This window comes from Bubalus bubalis, chromosome 4 (assembly GCF_019923935.1).
Source record: "Bubalus bubalis isolate 160015118507 breed Murrah chromosome 4, NDDB_SH_1, whole genome shotgun sequence".
Lineage (NCBI taxonomy): Eukaryota > Metazoa > Chordata > Mammalia > Artiodactyla > Bovidae > Bubalus > Bubalus bubalis.
In genome coordinates, this window is record NC_059160.1 from 59,638,839 (window position 1) to 59,660,099 (window position 21,261).

The 21,261-nt window shown below is 41.6% G+C and overlaps 1 protein-coding gene across 5 annotated transcripts in view; it reads right to left on the bottom strand.

Annotated features, from left to right (window-relative positions):
* Window positions 1-21,261, bottom strand: part of ELK3 (ETS transcription factor ELK3) — a 177,166-nt gene that overhangs the window by 43,122 nt on the left and 112,783 nt on the right. The window contains exon 1 of one of the 5 annotated variants that reach the window (XM_006073549.3): window positions 13,776-13,968. The exons of the other annotated variants lie outside the window; for them this stretch is intronic. The gene's annotated coding sequence lies outside the window, so the exon portion shown is untranslated. Of the gene's footprint in view, window positions 1-13,775; window positions 13,969-21,261 lie in introns of those variants that run through there. 5 annotated transcript variants of the gene reach the window in all.

Here is a 21,261-nt window from a genome sequence, read left to right on the forward strand (position 1 = left end):
TGGAGCCATGTGCCCCAGGCATAAACGATGAGGACCTACTGGATAGTAGACCGGATAAATGTTCTCAGTCTTTCACTCCTTCTCCCTTTCAAGTGACCGTGCAGCAGTGCCCAGAATGGGTAGAGTACTTTTCCCCCATCCCACTGATATTTGGGGATGGCCACGTTATTTGATTTGGCCAATGGAATGATGAGCAGAAATGGCAATGTGCCATTTCTCAGCTGAGGCCTAAGAGGCTTCCTATGTTTGCACTTTTCCTCTTGTGTTCCTGTTACTACTGTGAAGCTGTGGCACAAAAATGAGACATGTGGAGCCAATCTGAGCTCGACCCAAAGCCTGGAGCCAAGTCCCACAAATCACAGTCTGAAGCAGTGTCCCTGAGGTCAACCAATGAGAAAAATAAATGTTGCTGTATACCAGTGACTCTCAGTCTGTTTGTTATGCAGTATCATAGCAGCAAGAGCTGACTATTACAATGTCTTAGTCTAAAAAAACTCTCTTTGCTGGGGTACGATATCTTTACACTGTAAACTTACATTCATAATCATGAGGTGTGTCTAGGCATGAAAAAGCATGTTATGCAGGGGGATTGGCCAATCCTGTCTTTACTCTGAGGGTTACAAGTGGGCCACATAAATGACCATGGGTGCTATGGCATGGCCTACAGCAAAGGTAAAAGGAGGAAAGAGGGAAAGAAAGGGGAGATATAAGAGAGGAAAGTGAAAGGGCAGAGGAGCAAAGGGTAAGGACAAGGACACCCTCATCAGGGCCCTGCCAAATTTCCAGAACTGATGAGCTGGGCCAAGGAGAGGCACAAGCTGAGCGCCAGGAATCCCAGAGCTGCCCCGCATACACACTCAGAGCTTTGGTGAGGCTGGGTGGGCTGAGGAATGTCCCCTTCCTCCCCCGTCACTCTCCCACATGGAGGTGTCAGACCCAGGCTACCGCTGAGGCTGGGAGGATTCCTCAGAGGGTTGATGTGAGTGGCAGGGCTACACCGGAGGTGACTAAGCCATCTAGCCACTTCTGCCTAAAGCACGACAAACCGGCCTCTGACAGCCCCATTCTCCTTCTCCAGCCCTTCAGCCACTCCATGCTGGTGGATCCGCCAGCTTCAGTGAGTGTGCAGCCACACAAGTCTTTGCTGTGAGAAATCCAGCCACACATGACTCAGAGTACAGTCTCAAAAACATTGCCCCACGAGCTTATCACCTCTACAAACATCTGTCACCCACTTCTACACTTGGCAGAAGTCACGCTGGGAGGCAGTGGGCCCCCCACAGCCACTGTGGACTCCACCCTTGCCACCTCTCTGGTGATGGAAGTGGCTGAGTGTATGCGGGCAGTGGGCACACGGTAGGGCTTGGGGTGGGCGGGTCAGCAACTGATCTCACCACTGTGGTTCCCACCACTAAGATACTCAGCGTTTCCTTGATTTTAGTTCCAACCTTAGTAACTATGATTCAGTGTCATCATTTACACAAGTGTTTTCACGCACAGTCATGCTTCACACCTTTGCCAGCCACAAACTCTGCCCCCTCAAGGACACAGGCAAAGGAAAGAGTCTAACACATGACTGGGGAACACACTCCCCCCAACCACCAACACATATTAGCAAATTCATCAAAATTAATATATCTCTCACCAAAAAAAAATTATTTGTAGTGTTTTTAAAAAAATTAATTCCTTGATGCCTAGAATCCTTAATAAAGTCCTATGTCTTAACATGAAGGTACAATCAAGTCCAGTGTATCTGGCTGCCATTATGAAGAATGTATGTAATTCAGGCAGCATCCTGTGGCTCTTACTAAATAAAAAGTTCAAGAAGGGACTGATACTTGACATTTATGTTTGATACATTATTATACAAGCGGGGGTCTGCTTTAACGTAATATGTCTCATCAGCCTAGCCTCATTTAGCGGATTTCCCACAACTCTCCACTTAAAATATGTAGAATACATGAAACAAATGCTATAATTTTCTTAAAAAAAAATTTCCCAAATCAAACTTTCAGCTGAGTAGAAAATGTTACTCTTCCCCTGCCACCCCACGCCTTATTTTGAATGGATAAAATTTTATCAGGTAGGATAATGCCATTCTTTTCTTTTTCCAAGAGTCGATAAAATTTAATGTTTAATATGAACACATGATCCTTAGAAATCTTAAAATCTCATAAAATAATTTGATAGCTGCAAAATCATTGACTGATGGTTTTTAAATTATTTTTAATTTCACAGAAAGCACATGATTCTATTCTTATTTTTCTTTTTCCTCTTTTTTCAAGGTTAAATTTTTATTGATTGAAAGAGTCTTTAAATTTTACAGTGCTCATAATGCCATGCTTAATGCGAACATCAAGCACTGCACTTTTATGTTTAGGAGGATCCACTGTGAAAGCATCACTGCTCTTGCAGGAAGAGGTGCCCTCCGTATTAGGTCCTCTCTGTACCATCCCTGACCGCATCTCGACCCTGCCGCCCACTGCACATGGTTTCTCTCTCAGCACTTCTACTGGAACTAACCCAAGACCACGGTCACAGCAGCTGACAAGGCCTCTTCCAGGCCTCTCCAGAGAACAGAGCTACCTGCTATTTGCCCCAGCTGTTCCTTCTCCTTTGTAATTTATAGCCTAGATATTGCCATGGTGGAGGATAGTTAGATCATTTAAATCAGTTTGTCAAATCTGAATAACACACATCCCTCCTTTGGAAGGAGCAGGAGGCAAAAAATTAATAGGTCCTCATGTGGGCAAATCATCTTCACTAAATATCTTATTATAGTCTCCCTTCAATATTAAGAAGAAAAATGGATATAAGTGCCTCAAGGTTTATAGTTCTTATACAACCAGCTGATCGCTCCCATCCTATGCAAATTAACAATTAATCTTACATATGACACAGGATACTTGGTTAAGAGACAACTAACACAGAAGTTATGGCCATGTAAGGTATTTTGAGTAAGATGTGTTTATATAATTATACCCTACAAAGAGGAGAGAGACTCAATTCTCTCTCTACCTTTTTAAATTTTTTTTGAGTATCCATTTTATGTTAAGACACTCTCTGGGTATTTGGGGCACATCAGAGACAAGGGTGATGAAGACCTTTGTCTTCATGAATCTTACATTCTAATGGGAGAAGACAGGCCAAAAACAACAAACATATGACTACTGCAACACAATATTTTGGAAAAACAGTGTTACAGGGAAAGGCAACCAGAGCAGGTTAAGGAGGTGGGAGCCTGGGCTGTGTGAGCAGAAGGTCATGGAAGGCCTCATTGAGAAGCTAAGAGCTAAGAAATACCTTTGTTAAAAAATAATTTTCAAAATGGGTAAAATCGTGGCTCTCCTACAGATATAAAATGAAGACATGTTAACGATTTTATTTCACTCATTAGTCAACCAGGGAACTTGGCAGGTGTTCTAACAAGTTCAAAAAAGAATCTGAATAACAAAGGCATTTATAAATTAGGAATACTGAAATGAATGCACAAACAGGGGTGACAGAGGAGTCAACTGAACTCTACAAGATAAGAGAGAATTTGCATGCCTATAGACAATAATTATTTTTGTTATCAGCTATCTCTAATTAGTAGATTGTAAAATACCCTCCATAAAACCAGAATCACATCCTCCAGAGATTAGAGTCTAGACAATGCACAATTTTTTGTGGAAGCATAATTATCTTCTACAACTTTCAGCAGATGAGAGGGTGAACTGCTTCTGTCTTCTTAGAAGGCTACACAGTGAGGAAGAGCAGATTCAGAGCCAGACTATCTAGGTTCAAATCTAAGTACCAGTCCTATTTGGCTGTGGGACTTTGGTTAAGTTACTTAACCTTTCTGTGCCTCAATGACCTCATAAGGAAAATGGAGATGACGATGATAAAAGTGTCTCCCTTACAGGGCTGTTGCAAGGATTACATGAGTTACTAAGAACGCACTTGAACTACACTTGGTACACAGTGTTATTCCAAAGTTTACTATTATTTTTTAAGCAACAGACACTTCTTCATAAATCATGTTGTGAGGATATTTGGCCTTCACCTAGCTCAAAGGCATCATTTAGATACTATATCCACCTTGGTTCTTTGTTCATTAGGCAATGATTCCACAATAGGCACTGAAATCCAGGAAGAATCTTCCAGCTCTTTGGTGACTGTTGTTTATAAGGTGACCTAGAATATGTTTCGGAGAAGGCAATGGCACCCCACTCCAGTACTCTTGCCTGGAGAATCTCATGGATGGAGGAGCCTGGTGGGCTGAAGTCCATGGGGTCGCTAGGGGTCGGACACGACTGAGAGACTTCACTTTCACTTTTCACTTTCATGCATTGGAGAAGGAAATAGAACCCACTCCAGTGTTCTTGCCTGGAGAATCCCAGGGACGGGAGAGCCTGGTGGGCTGGCAGGGGTGGCACAGATTCGGACACGACTGAAGTGACTTAGCAGCAGCAGCATATGTTTATGTGGGTTTTTAAAAAGACTATCATCAAAAGATGAAAAAACATCAACAGATACACACTACTATATATAAGATAAATAACAAAGACCTACTGTGTAGCACAGGGAACTATATTCACTATCTTGTAATAATCTATAATGGAAAAGAATCTGAAAAAGAATATATATATATATAATGAATCACACTGTTGTGTACCTGAAACTAACACAACATTGTTAATCAACTATATGTCAATATTTTTAAAAGTCAAAAAACAGATTTTCAAAACTTCTGGCAGAAAACTCAGATCCCTGAACACGTATCTGCTGCCTTCAGCTTAAGAAACCCTGGTGTAAAATGCTTATCCTGAAGCTTCCAAGCTGTTTCTCTAGCAAAGACAGCCCTTGGGCGCTCATACCTCCCCTGGGACTAGTTCTGCCTTGATCTATCTTGTGCCCCTGGAGCAGGGAAGGGAGTTAAGGAGACAAGAACCATTGGCTCCAAAAGAGGTAGAAGAAGGGCTCTAAAATGACGATCCAAGGGACAGCCATGATGACACTGCCTATGAAGACGGAGCCCAACTGGGGAGCGTCCCCGGGCCGCTCACGTGGAGGTGGACCAAGCGTGAAGAGCTTGTCCGTGGCACAGAGAGGGAGGGAGGGACATTTAGGCAGACTCTGAGCAGTCACCTTCCACCCTCATTCTGTGTTTTCAACTCTTTTTGTCTTTAAAGAACACAAATAGTATCCTTGATTCACTCTTTTATCTGGAGGGAGTCTCAAAGAGAAGGAGGCTATAGACTGAATATACTGATCACTCTCGTCACCGATGGTGCCTCCCTCTGCCCACTTTGTCAAATAAATGAATAAGTAAGACTGAGGTTAGTACAGGCCTCAGTCTGTGCCCTTAACCACTGTTACACTGCCTCCCACCAAGAGCAAGGAACTCGCATCAGGATCAGGACTGGGAGCAGGCTACTGGAGAAGGCTTGCTAGAGGAGTGAGCTTGAGCAGAGCCTTGAACAAAAGGGTGCGCAAAATCTGAAAAGGGTGAGAGGATTTGATCAACGCCCCTCCTTCAAAAGCGTAGAGCTAGAGTTCTGTTCAGAGGACCGCGCCCGTGATTTCTCCCCTTTCCTTGTTAACATTTAGCCTCTGCTGGGTCATAAAAACCAGGTTCTGGTACAGATTTGTAATTCATGGAGTTGTGTCATCAGGAAAAAGTCTTGCCGTAGGAGAGCATTTGAAGTTCTAGGGGGTGGAAGGCAAGAAAAGATCACTCTTTCACCTTCAAAAAGAAAAGGGTAAGAGGAGAGAATAAGAGTACACCATGAGAAACGCTGGGCTGGATGAAGCACAAGCTAGAATCAAGATTGCCGGGAGAAATATCAATAACCTCAGATATGCAGGTGACACCACCCTTATGGCAGAAAGTGAAGAAGAACTAAAGATCTTCTTGATGAAAGTGAAAGAGGAGAGTGAAAAAGCTGGCTTAAAACTCAACATTCAGAAAACTAAAATCATGTCATCTGGTCCCATCACTTCATGGCAAATAGATGGGGAAACAATGGAAACAGTGACAGACTTTATTTTGGGGGGCTCCAAAATTACTGCAGATGGTGACTGTGGCCATGAAATTAAAAGACGTTTGCTCCTTAGAAGAAAAGTTATGACCAACCTATACAGCACATTAAAAAGCAGAGACATTACTTTGCCAACAAAGGTCCATTTGTCAAAGCTATGGTTTTTCCAGTAGTCATGTATGGATGCAAGAGTTGGACTATAAAGAAACCTGAGCACCAAAGAATTGATGCTTTTGAACTGTGGTGTTGGAGAAGACTCTTGAGAGTCCCCTTGGACTGCAAGGAGATCCAACCAGTCCATTCTGAAGGAGATAAATCCTGAATATTCATTGTAAGGACTGACGCTGAAGGTGAAATTCCAATACTTTGGCCACCTGATGCGAAGAACTGACTCATTGGAAAAGACCCTGATGCTGGGAAAGATAGAAGGCGGGAGGAGAAGGGTATGAGAGAGGATGAGATGGTTGGATGGCATCACCGACTCTATGGACATGAGTTTGAGTAAACTCCAGGAGTCGGTGATGGACAAAGAGACCTGGCGTGCTGCAGTCCCTGGGGTTGCAAAGAGTTGGACACAACTGAGCAACTGAACTGAATTAAAGAGGAGAGAGGCAGAAGTTCTGCACCATAGGCAGGGCAGGGGTGGGAGCAGCCATTGATGGCTAAAGTCCAAAGCAAGAATCAGTGTGGAGTCCTAGATGAGACGGCCATGTAACCTGCCCAGAGACAACCTCCAACTCATGCCTGAAAACAAAGCCCACCCAAGACCCATAGGTACAAACCAGTGGTTACCAATAGGGAGGGGCAAGGAGGAAGGGATGAGATAGGACCACAGACTACTGTGCATTAAATAAGCATGGGGCAGAGACAAGATGGTGGAGTAGAGGGACATGAACCTACTCCCTCTCATGGAAGCCCCAGAATCGCAACTATCTGCTGAACGACCGTCAGTAAAACAAATGAGCTACAAGGATGGGTTGTACAGCACAGGTAATATAGCCAATATTTCATAATAACTACAAATGGAGTTTAACCTATGAAATCTTTAATCACTCTGCTGTACACTGGAAACTAATGCTGTAAATCAACTATACCTCAAGCAAAGTAATAGCTAAGTCCATCCAGTAGCAGAGGTTATTGTGCTCCTTCAAACACCACCAAGCCTCCAGCAGTGGCCAGGCTGCCAGGAGAGTCCGTCCCAACCCATGACCACCAGCATCACCTTGTCACCCTGCACCAGAGGGCTCCTGGTGAAGCTAATGCCTCAGGGACCATCACTTTGCACAAGTCTAGGGGCTCGAGTGATTTTGTATTCATAATTTGTGGGGGTCTGCACAAAGAGGATTTCTGCAAATTGTTTTAAGCTTCAGCACCACACCTCCCACAATTTATTCCTGCCCCTACCCCTTCTCAGGCTGCCTCCTCCTGAGAAGCTGTGCTCCTCTCCTTGATGGCAGTCATTCTGCCACAAGGTGGCGCCAAACATCCTAACGTGAGACAGCTGCACAGAATCTGTAAGCAAAGCCTGAGGTTTCTGCTTCCACTCTTAGAAGCTGAAATAACCACTTATTTGCTCTTCTTCCTATCTGTGGCAACCTAACACTTCTCTTTGCATGTTTCTAGTTTCATTTTTTTAAGCTACCCTGAGTTGGAGTTTAGAGGGTTCAGAAAAATTGTCTTTGTAAAGCTTATATATTGTGGGAACTAGAGAACTTTTAGCCAACTTAGAAAAAACCAGTTAGAAATGAGAGAGCCCAAGGAAAGGAGAAAAACTCCGGTGAAAGAAATAAACAAAGTAGGTGTTCAGCAAGTTCACATCTTTTTACTTGTTAAAACTTGCACAGTTAGAGAAGTCAGGATGAAACTTCAACACTCAGTACCGAAAATTCTCTGAATTTCAATTCCTCTGCCCAGAATATCTACTAAGTGTTTCTGTAGAGAAATGTCAGAAACCATTCCATTAAAACAAAAACAAAAACCTGTATTTAAGGCAGGGAACTAGAAAACAACAATTTGTACTATTTGAGGTCAGCAGTAACTTGGCACAGAATAATTTTAGGGCATTAAGTAAATAAGGATTAATATTTGGTAACTGAGCAACACAAATGGAAGTCTTTTTTATATTATTTTTGAGAAGGTGAAACTAAGATTATTGACATGTATTTTCAAAAGACATTTTAATTCTTGTCAACCACTGTATGCAAAAAAATGCTAATCTGCGAGGCTAAATTCATGTCCCTCGAGGCTCTTTTTATTTATTAAAAATGTTTATATTCTCATTCATTCTGTGACTATCTGCAGATTGTCCGTGCTTTAAAGAGCAGTGTGTGTGAGCTAAGTCCCTTCAGTCATGTACAACTCTTTATAACCCTATCGACTGTAGCCTACCAGGCTCCTCTGTCCATGGGATTCTCCAGGCAAGAATACTGGAGTAGGTTGCCGTGCCCTCCTCCAGGGGATTTTCCCGACCCAGGGATCGAACCCAGGTCTCCTGCATTGACACTAGCACCACCTAGGAAGGGCCCCTTAAAGCGCAGAGTGAGCAAGAAAAGAGGGAAAGCAGTCATCGCTCCGCCTTTTTTTTTTTAAATACCTTTTACAGTTCACAGCGTTTTTCAAATTATTCTGAGCACAGAGAAAGATTTTTTTTCTGGGGAAGTCACTGATAGGCACTATGATAACAACACCTGCTGTTTTCTCTGCAGATAATCCACTCCTCTTTCCTTCTGAACAACTCTGTGTTGTCTGTGGATATAGGGGAAGCAACTCAGTTAGTTTGTTGGTGACTTTTATAGGGTGAATTTCCTTTGGAAAAGTAAATGGATGGCTACATTAACTCCAGCTGGGAAAGTAGGTTCCAGCCATTCTACTTTCTGTCACATTTGTATATTCAAGCCATGTCCCATCATTTCCTACCCCACCCAGCCCCACCACTGCACATCCAGTCCTAGCTCACCTCACATTTTCAAACTAGGCCCACATGCAGATAAGAAAAGGCCTATTCTCACTCTAGGTTGCCTGGCATGGATGGATACCCCTTGGGTCTCTAAATTTGGCAAGATCTCCAAACTTTCTAATATTCCTGGTACTGAGTTTGTTCTTCCTGTGCCAGAAGAGGTGGTGATCAATTCATAGGGTTAAAAAATAAATAAATAGAATAACTGGCTGTCCCAGAAGCACCCACCTATTTCTCTGCACCTGGAAGAAACAAATGGGTCGATCTGAATGAGATGGTCTATAGGAAAAGCTCAGCACAGTGCCCCGTACATCGTGAGCCTTCCCCGGGGCTTAGATGCTGCCTGCATCCGTGCCTTCTGTGAAGCCCTGAACAAGCCTCCCACCGATGGAGCTATTTCTTGTTGGCCATCAGATCCCCTGGAGAAGGAGATGGCAATCCACTCCAGTATTCTTGCCTGGGAAATGCCATGGACAGAGGAGCCTGGTGGGCGATAGTCCACGCGTCACAAGAGAGTTGGACATGACTGAGCAACTGAACAATGACAGTCACTACATAAGTGTCATCCAGCAATTTCAGCACAGCACCTGGTAAACAATGGGCATTCAATAAAAAAGTATCATGAATCTCAATTTCTTTCCCCTTAAGATAGGGACTGTAATATCTGACTTCAGAGACTCTTCTATCACCTGCTAAAGAGCCCAGACATAGAAGAATTTTATTTTTCTCCTTTTTTCTTGGAAGAAAGATGGACTTGCCCACTTCTCTGGCATCTCCCCACATGGCTTACAATCAGGTAGCCACACAAATAGTGTATGATCTTTAGTCCCCCACATATATACACATCTCCATTTAATCTCTTCTTTGAAAACATCAAATATAATTTTATTGGGCAGTTAAGGGAACACAAGCCTGCTAGATCAAAGCGGCCAACTGGTCACCCAGCCCTCCCAAAGTGGGGCTGTAGCTCATTACAGCCAATCGGTTAACCACATCTACCTCCCTTGTATATCAACATGCCCAAAAAAACAGACTCAGAAGTCCTGGGCACTGAAGAGAAAATCTTTTCAGGTAACCAACAGTATTAAAAAACCAGGCCACATCTTGAAAGATAAGTAGGGCTATAAAAAATCAGAGGTTCCCACAACCTGGGTCCCTCCCCAGGTCCCTCCATAGAGTCTCACAAAGCCCAGGCTCTGCTGACAATGCCTTTTCTTTAAACAGATGAATTGCTCCTTCCCGGACACTTTTGGACTAAAACCTGAACCTTCGCTTTCTTTGCAATTGTTTTTGTTGTCTGCGTTGTTTTCGAGGATCTTAATTCTGGCTTGAAGCACATCTCCCTCCAGCTCTCATACTTGGTAACATTCAGCTTCCTCTTCTTCTGCAGGTTGTAGGCAGGAAACTGGAAAATGGGCCACAGGAAACCTGGCCTCCTACATCTGTCCCACTTTGTAATTGCAGCTCTGGTTTCATTTTGCCTGTGTGTCAGCTCTGTTTTAACCCTCAACACAACAGCCAAACTCGACTTTCTGAAAGAACACTGCTATGCTTATTGCCCAAGGAAACTCATCGAGACTTTTTTTCCTTCCCCAGAGTAATTAACCGTATGAATTCAACATGGAAAAAAGTACTAAGCAAATTCTCCTAACAGTAGTCATTTGGATCAAAAGTCATATGGAGCTAGAAAAATGATTCATTCAATGTGATCAAACTAAGTCCCCAGTGAAAATTTAAGACCGCTTGATAGTACTGTACACAGCACAAGTTATTGTATATCAGGATGATTACTAGCAGTCCAAGGCTGTCAGATGAATTCTGACTTTTGAGGCCTTGATAAGTAACATATGAAAATAAATAATCATCCCTCATTATAATTTCTCATTATGATGCTATTTCAAATTATGTTCTTAACCATAGAGCTATTAGGTTGAACCATATGATATTGTTTTCATGGGTTGAAAATAGTCAAATACCAGCAATCTCTTATAGTCAACCTAAAACATACAATTGTTAATATACCGAGAGGATAGATACACATACACACACACACACACACACACACACACACACACACACTCATCTCCAGGGCAGTATCTTCCTCCTGTGTTTGGTCTATGGACCCTTTTTGAGAATCTAACATTCTCTAGTGGGGGAAAAAAGATATATTTAGATCCTAAAGATAATTTATAAATCTCAGAGAGCCCCGTTCTAAAGGAAATGTTAGCTATATCTTTCCCCACCACCAGCAATACTGAGTGTCCATGGAATTTTCAAGAATAAGGCTTCTACAAAAAAACACAATTTCTTCTTTAAAGAGGAACTTTTTTTTTAATGTTAGCATGTGATGAGCATTTACTATGAGCATTTACTATGCATTTACTACGTTGTCTAAATTGGATACCCATGATTTAATGAGGTAGAATAAGATGCTCCAGCCACAGGAGTATTATGGGAAAACAGACTTGTATCCAGGTGCACCTGGATTCTGAGTCCAGCTTCTTAATCACCACACACAGTTCTCCCAGCAGAGGTTTCATTTCTTATATGCACACCTTATAGCTACTAAGAGAAACGTCCCATTTTAACACAGAAGGAAATACAGTTAACATTCCCATGAGACATCAAATTAAGAAGTTTCCTTGTTCATTTCTGGTTTTGCTTCTGTGACTCCAGTTGTTCCAACTGGTTCTAAGAAAGTTTGAACCCATCCCATCATTTTAAAACATACCAAAAAAAAAGTTTCCCTTTTTTAAAAGATCTACTATTGGCTTCAATACGCGGCAGCTTCATCCAATGCTAAATAACCAAAGTTGCTTCTTGATAAGAAGCTGTGCCTTCTATTATTTAGCTCTTTCTCAATAGGAAAGACATCCTCCCGTTTGGTGTGTACGCACGCGCTAGATGGTGGATCAGGAGGAGGAACATGGGAAATGAAAGGTAGGTGATCTCACCTGCCCCCCAAGCAGAGCCCCAAACCTGCATGCATTTCATGTAACAACGGCATGACTCATGAGAAATACATCACTGAGAATAGGGGCAGGCTGCAGGCCCCCCTAAAAAGACATGACCCACCGGACTTGGTGAGCACCCAGCAGAGGCTAAAAATACTTTCTTTAAAAACCAACATCTCTGGGGAATCCCTGTTTCAGGTTCTAAGAAAGCAATACGTGGGATCTCATGGTGTCTCATGACATGCATATAAAATAAAAAAGGTGTTTTGCATTGAGTAAAACTTACTTAAAACCTTGCTAAGTGTTCTTAAGTTTGAGCTTCAATTTAACGAGCTCCCTAATTTCCAGTGGGTACTTTTCTTCCACACTACCCCGATTCTTATATTTCATAGGCCTTTGAATGGAAAAATCTTTTCCCTAAATTTCTGTACTGTTAATAAAATTCAATCCTGTGTGCAAGGAGAAACACTGGATGTCAGAACATATAAATTCTCATCATAGTCATGGCCTTGAGGAGTTGCATGATCTCAGGGAAGAATGTTAATTTCTCTGTTTCAACTTTTTAAGTAAGACCAACCCTAACCCTGCTCCATACAGGGTTAGCAAACTACAAACTACTTTTCTTTGATGAAGAGTATTTCAAAAGTAAAAATCTAAGATATCCTTTTGATCAATATGCTGTCTAAATGATCTTTAAAATAAAAATGGAATACCTTCAGCTTCAAATAAAGTCTTCAGAGAGAGATTTTTTTTTTTAATCTGTGAACTAAGTAGAAGGCAGAAAATGTCTAGTTACCTACTTTTACGAAAATCAAAAACAAAGGAAATCTCACATGCCACTTCTACTAGGATGAAACTATAACCTTTCAGGTAAAGTTGAAAGCTCTTCTGTGCTAAATAGCAAGTTGCGTATACACTCCACAAGGATATACAGAGTGCAGTCAGAACACTTCTGCATGATACAACATGATGGTGGTTTTTCCACATCCAGAAACTGAGACATTTCCTGCCAGAGCATCCTCCAAACTCCACTATTGTGTTGAAACTGTAAAATCTTTCTAAATCAGGACTGACTTCCTCCTATTATGCTTTAGAGGCGTCTTTCTGGGAAGGGTAGATTCAAGGCAAAAGGTAGGAATTCCTGCAGCACCACCCAGTGGAAACATAAGAGAGAAAAAAAGGGGGGGCAGCAAGAGAAAACATGTTGAATTAAACAAAAGTCATGTCATAAACTCTGCTAATTAGAACTGTGGACAGTGCGCATTTCCCATCAATGGTGACCAGTAATATTTTGCTTAACAATCGTGTCCTTGGTCCTCAGGCCATTCCTTCAATGCACCCACACAAATGATCAACATCACATCTGCCTGGTCTCTCTCACACATGTATACACACACACACACACACACACACACACACACAGGGCCGACACTAGGGCCAGGGAGGAAGGAGTCCCGGATGGGGTCAGGAGTGGCCTGTGACACCATCCCTTCCTTGCAGAAGGCCCCCCAAGGGACCGTGGGGACCAGGAAATCTGCACAGCTGTGCTCGGTGTCCCCATCCAGCTGCAGGGTTGGGCATTTCCTGGTAGAAAGGTAACCATCTGTGCATCTTCCCCTTTCCCTGGTCTGAATGCACTCAGTCTGGGCCACCTCCAACATCTGCAGGCATTTCAACCTCCCTCGCTTCCCCCCGAGTCGGGGGAAAGGCTCAGAGCTTCCCCTTCCCTTGTGGCCCTGATCTCCAGTCCCTCAAACTCTCTCCATGGTGACCACTGCTTCTGCTCCTCTGTCTGACCAAAGCCTCCCACAGATCATTTCAGTCCATCTCAATTCCACTTACCACCATCATCTGAACACGTCTCTTGACCAGCAACTGCTTCTCATGCATGCATGACACATCAGGCTCCTGATCTTGGGAACAGGATGGAGCAAAAGGAACCCTTGACCCTCTCCTTCCAGCTTTCCTTCCCAGAGAGCCCTGGCATCGGCCAGGAGAGGGAGAGAGCTGTGGTCTTCCCGGAGACACTGGAAACTCTCTTGTCTTCTCTACGGAACTTAAAATAATCAAAGAATCATTTCCTCCATGTCCTAGCTATTGTAAATAGTGCTGCAATAAACATTAGCGTGAATGTATCCTTTGGAATGGTTTCCCCCGGGTATATGCCCAGGAGCGGGATTGTTGGATCATGATAGTTCTATTTTTAATTTTTTAAAGGAACCTCCACACTGTTCTCCATAAAATCCAAAAAAGAGAGGATCTATGTATACGTATGGCTGATTCATTTTGCTGTACGGCAGAAAATACCACCACATTGCAAAGCAATTATACTCCAAATAAAGGTTTTTTTAAAAAAGGCATCATTTCTTCAATCATATCTGAATGCCTACATCACTAAAAAGAAAAATGGTCACCAACATTAACACTCCTAGTAAAGTTATCTTTCCCTTTCCCTGGAATAAGTCCATCAAAACCATTTTCCATGTCTTCTAAAAATAGAAAATGATACTAGTTAGCTGATCTTGACATTGTTTAGAAGTATATGATCGGAAAAAAAAAAAAAGAAGTATATGATCGGTGTTAGAAACGTTACAGCATTTTTGAACTGTTTACAAATGGCTAATAATAATATAAATATAAACCTTTCCCCTTTCCTTTTTCTGAAGTGTAACATTTCACAAAATGTGCTGGATTGTGAAAATGTCAAAATTTGGCTGGGATATATTGTCTAACATTAGCTAGTTTGGGGGGCCTTACTATATATAGTACTGTTACAAAAATAGTGACAAGTTCCTGGTATTTGTGACATCTTCTTTAGGGATTCTGGAGAAGCACAAAAGACCTGCCTTTCAGGGGTGGCTACCTAAGCAAAGATCCACGCTTACTTGAGCATCACTACTTCTCTTGAGTGCTCTTCTTGACAAAATGCTTGGCATGGTTTAGAAAATGCAAATTCTCGGCCTCAACATTTATACATAAATCTGGTATGATAATATGTTCACATTGGAAGGGATCTATAAAAAACAGTGACTCTGCAGTCTTCAAAATATCATCACCTGCTCATGTGGTGGACATCTGTGGGGGATTTTAGCTGCGTCTAAAGTCATGAAGGTAGAGTCTCACTTTTATAGCTTTACTGTCTCCATATGCATAATTCTCTCCCACATTTTTGTAGAGATATCAAGTGTAGCTATATATGACCAGTATGGTACCAAAATGCAGAGTTTCGTCTAAATTCAAATAACTGCTAATAAAGTTCTTTTTAACATGAAGCAAAACTACAACGGCATGAAGGTAAAATGGCAAGCAAAAGGCATCTCATTGTTTGAGAGAACGTCCATTTCAAAAATCTAGCCTGACTTGTAGATAAACTGTAGAAAGTGGAACACATTTAAAATATCTTGGTGTTTCTGTTGAGTATAATTACTTGTATCTTTTTTTTTATGTTGCAAAAACAGATAATGTGTGATTTCAAAACTAATCTTCTCCAAGGTGTTATACTTAAAATCTGTTTATGAACCCCCAAACTGCAATGAATAAATGAACAAAATAACAATGAAACTGTCATCAAGTGGAAGACTGAGAGTTCATTCATTCGTGTCAGGCTGATGTGCACACGTTTCCTTTAAGAAACCAACAAAAGCATCCAACAGAAGAGCACGGTTGTTGGCCGCATCAGCATCCAACATCAGTGTGCGGAAAGCCTCCTCACACACCTTAATTCCCACGTGGGCATCTGCCATCCACCAAGTCGGGTTAGCCCTTTTCTTACATGTCACATATGACTTGTTCCTCTGCTTACTCTTCCAGTAACTGTTCCACACAAATATATTAATTGCACAAAATAAATGCCAGCTTCAACTTTAGATGATCTTTTCCCTTTGCTAAAGAAAATCACCCTTTCTGTATTTGAAGCATTTGGTACATATACGATCTTCTCCATCAAGATCTGAACGTCTCTGTTTTCCTAAAGACAAATTGGTAAGTCTTAATATCTAGGTGGCTCAGTGGGTAAAGAATTCACCTGCAATACAGGACACACAGGAGACTTGGGTTCAATCCTGGGGTTGGAAAGATTCCCTGGAGGAGGGCATGGCAACCCACTCCAGTATTCTTGCCTGAAGAATCCCATGGACAGAGGAGCCTGGCAGGCTATAGTCCATAGGGTCGCAAAAAGTTGGACATGACTAAAGTGACTGAGCACACACAGCATGCACAATATTTAGGTTAAAAAAAAAAACAAAGGATGTGGCAAAGCCTGGAGGAGGGTGCTGTTCTTGTGGTTCAGTTCTGATTTAAATCAAAGCAGGGCAAAACTCTGGGGAGCAGTGATACTGAGCTTCTGGGAGCCCCATGTACTCTTGGGTCATTCGGTTTGCTTTAAGACATCTTTTAATAGCATATACTTCTGTAATGAAAGTAATTCACTTTAGGAAATTGTTTAACACTCTTCAAAATTACTCAGTGCATCCAAGGATCACAAATGCAGAATTGAGAATCAGTGCTAAAGAACCTAAAGAAGTGAATGAAACAAAGTCAGGAACGCTAAGTGGCTGGATGATCCATGCTTCTGGTTTTGCCTCCACCATCAAAGATGGAGAGGGCTCACCAACAGGCAGTCTTCCCTCCTCTAGAGACTCAGCACGATGGGACAGCATCTCTCTCTCTCTCTCTCCACCTGGGGTTTAATTACTTCCAACCCTGACTCAGAATATCACTGGGAGAATCTGGAGATGTTTGTCCTAAAATGCTTCTAAAAAGAAAGAAAGAAAGAAAAAAAAATAAAAAAACCTAGCCATGCTCTACTACCCAACACCTTCTGGTCTAAGTGATCAGTATCTGGAGTTTTTTTAAAAACAGGCAGGAATGTTAGCAAAAAATAGCTTCCCCAAAACCCTCATGAAGTCTAGAATCCAGAGGATTTCAAATGTAAGACCATACAGAAAAGATCAAGGAGCTGCATCCACATAATCTTCAAATGATGCTAAGTGGTTTGGTCCCTTCCTGTATGTTCTATATGGGGCTTGCTGAAATTATGATGTACCTGGGCTTTCTTCTCTCCTGAAAATTATATTAAAAAATTCAAGCTCTTTTGAGTTCTCAAAGTAATGATTCTTTGGGATGGGATGAAGAGCTCTGGCAAACTTTCCCTTATGCCAATCCTCTATATAGAACTGGGGCTTGAATCCCACATGAGAAGAGGGACTGTGGAGAAGGAGCAAAAACTGAGACCATGTATTGTCTCATTCTCTTAGACTCATGCATTCCTCCTGTAGCGCCATCCATGGAGGCACACACATGCGCGTGCACACACACACACGTGCCAATGCTCCAGTAAAGGGGTACTGAGGAAGTTACCTCTCCAGTTCACTGAGTATTAATCAGAGACGTATTCTTAACCATTAGTGTTGGGAAACTGTTCTCACATCTACAGCCTTTTTCGTTTGCCTAACAGAACATTCTGATTCTCCTGGGCTCTCGTGTCACCATTCTGATAATGACAAGGACTTACAGGTGTAAACATCTTAAGAATTCCTGCAGTTAATTCCTACAGAGAGACCCTGCAGTTACGCGGGAGCACATCCCGGAATAACTTCTGGGCCTTGTTTTGTTGTGGTAGTTGTCATAATCTCTCTCTTCTGACAATTAACTGCAGGGAGAAAAAAAATATTGCTTAATTACACCTTCTGATTAATCAAGGTTTGACTATCAACAAACTACTCCTGGGCAAAACCCAGTTGAAATTAGCAGCAGATCTAGCCCTCAACTGAAAACAATTTAGGTATTTAATTATTCATCCTTTCATCATCACCCAGGCAGTCTTATTATTTTAAAACTCAATCAGAAATGTCATTTATTATAAGAAGTTATAAACAAAAGCTACACAAAGGTTTTAGTATAAATGAAGAAGCACTTTTAACAGTGACTGTTATGGAACTCAGCCCAAGGAACCTATGGAAATTTGGTCAACTGAAGTCTCAATAAAGGACTATGATTACTGTAGAATGATTCATTTTAATATGGAAAGAACTTTACATTGAGATTCTTTCAAGCTGTACTATCTTATAAATTACCTAACTGCTAACCAAGCACTCTGAGTATAACACATATCAACAACAGAGCTAAAGTTTGTCCCCTCAGATGATAACATACTAACCTGATCTCTATAAATTCACTTTTGCTGCAAATCTGGACAAAAACTCTGGACAACAATATATCCTCTATAGAGGGCCTTCTTGGCTGTCTCTTTGGTTTAACCAAGAGATATGCCTCTTATTAATTCAAATAACTTACTAAGAAAGAGCTGGATTTAGGAATAGCAATACCAAGTTCACTGGCAAAATGAGGGGAGAAGAGCCATACTGACAAAATCTTTCCCTTTCAGGTTGCTTTTAACTCAATGGATGTCACATATTGTACAAAGGGCTGGAATAAATACAACGATGAGAAAAGATGAGGCCCAGTGGGAGCTTACAGACTGTTGGGCAAGACTGATGAGCAATACATCTTGATACATTCATGTGCAGATATCCCTCAGTTTCTGCATCTAATGAATTTCAGGGTTTGGACGGTGACTTCAGATAACAAGGGGTAGCCAGCTATCAAATCTACATGGTTCCTGAGTTTTGGATAAGGAGTATTAATGAATAATAAGAAACACCAACCCCATCTCCAGAAATAAACATGTGAAACTGTTTGGTACCTGCGCTTGGATAGCAAGAATCTGCAGAGGAAGAATTCAGGTAAAAGGAAACCACAAGTAAAGCCGGTGGCAAGGGCTCTAAAGGCCAGGAATGGAAGATGGGGGAGATCTGGTCTGGAGAACTGGCAGAGGTTTCCCCGGGGAAGGGATGGTTGAGCAGAGACCTGACAGATGACCACATGCTGGCTCAAAAGTGTAGTGAGAGAAGGTGATGGGAACAGAGGACCAGGAGGGGATTCCCAGAAGACAGAAGAGCATTTGGAAGGGCCCAGTGGTCAGAGGGCACGTTACACATTTGAGAACTTGAGGAAAGGCCAGTGGAGTTGGCCTAAATCACAGCATGTCGCTTACATTAGAGATTTTTGGTCTGTATCCCAGCTGCAGCCGCTGGGAGATTGTAAGCAGAGGAGCCATAGGGTCGGAACTGGGTTTGAAGGACTGCTCTAGCTTGTGGGCAGGGAAGGGACCAGAGGGGATGAGGGGAAATGTGGACCCCCTCAGATTCAGCGGGGGAAGGATTTTCAAATATGATCAGGAGGAAAGAGCAGGGACCCAACCTGGTGATCAAAATCTGATCCAGGCTATTCAGTACCCAACCTGGAGACAGTCACTGGTGTCCCCAAGAATGAGGCAGTTGTGGTCTTTAGAAACAAGGGGTGCCTGTCACAAACCTCAAGAGGAGGAGGAAAGGGGGCTTGGCACCTTCCCTCGGGTGATCCTGATTCAACAATGGGCAGAAATGGGATTGAAGGGAAACTTACGGGGAATCCCTTTTTCCACCACCAAACAGTTTCAAAAACTTGCTGCCTGTCTCTCAAAGTCAGCTTTTGGGGGATGACAGCCAACATTTACTTTACACTTTCACAACTCCTGGAAGAATTAAAGTTCTCTATTCTAAAAAAAAAAAAAATCCAACACAAATAGGACTTTGGATCTAACTCTCCAACCACTCTATCCTCTGGCCAGGAAAACCTTCATCCAGGGAGATCAAGTTAGCCTCTACACCCAACTTGTTTTAAGGGAATCTACTTTTTCCTGCAACATACATATGACTGTTGGTTAGCATAAGTGATACTAAGTAGTGTAGAAGGGATTTTTTTTTTTCCCTCTTACAGGATGATGAGGAAATCCACATATTTTGACAATTTCTTTTTAACCAAACAGATCAAATAAAAATACTACAGTATTTTATCCTGGTGCTCTGGGGTTTAATAACATGGTAGAATCATGAAATTGCCATAATATAATGAAAAAATAACCAGGGACTGTTTCTAGATGATAGAAATTTCTCTCCTTGGAGGTAAAGGGTGGGGATTACATAGGTGTATACTATAACACTTCAGATCTGTGCAATTTCATGTATGTAAATTATACATCAGTGAAAGAAATAAAAAGACACAAAGAGTCTCAGATTCATTCTACTTTTGGAGTAAATGACCCCTAACCTCACCAAACAGTCTCATCACTCCCATATTTATACTTAGAAAATTAGGAACTGTCCTTAGATATGGTAACTTTGAAAATACTTTGGATGCTATGTGCTTTGGAACTTCTTTTTAGAGCATGTATATGAGTAAATTTATTTTAATCCAATTCAAATCAGAATCTATTAGCATAACTATCTTAATTTCTTTAAAAATACGCAAATAAATCTCACGTCCAATTATAAAATAATCCCATTTAATTCCTAATAATAACTTTCCAGCAACTTTAAATTAAAACATACAAAGTGGTCTGTGAGTAATTCCTAGTGGCAAGTCAACCAAACTACAACTTATTGAAACGGTCAATTCAAAGTTTATTTTTAAATGGCTGACATATATTTGAGTTTCCAGTAATGGATGAAAACCATTTTCATTTTGGTTGTGCATAGGGATGATGAGGAGTCAAATTTCTACATAAAAGACTGAATTATCTACCATTTTTGAAGGCCCATAGGATGTGTTAACAGTGCACCCCAGACACAGAAAAAAACAAACTAAAGGTTACTGAAAGGAAAAGAGGGCTTGCAGGGATGAATTAGCAGGTTGGGATTAACATATACATGATACTATATATAAAACAGATAACCAATAAGGACCTACTGCACAGCAGAGAGAATTATACTCAATATTTTGTAGTAACCTATAAGGAAAAGAATCTTAAAAAGAATATACATAATTGAATCATTGTTGTACATTTGAAATTAGCTCGTTATTATAAATCAATTATGTATCAATCAAAAAGAAACAGTATACACACACAAACACTGATAATTCCCTTTACTGAGGCTGTATTCTAAGTGGCAAAACCAGAATTTTCATGTTCTCACTGCCACAGTCTCAGCCAAAAAGCTGGATGATCTCAATTCAAATTGGTCACGGGCAATAATAATCTGGAACTGCAAATTCACTGAAGATACCAACTTCAAAGTTCGGAAACTTTACTGATATAAAATGAAACGCTAATGAATACGAGTCACCCAATGTGCAAGAAGCACCTTCTTCCCTTCTTTACAGTTAGAGAAGTTCAAGGTGTATTTCTGGTCTAACCTAGTTTCTCTGTTTTCACCACTGAGCATTCTATTCTGATGTGTAGCACCCTGGACTTCCTGTTACTACATCTTGATATTCTTCTGCAAATCAT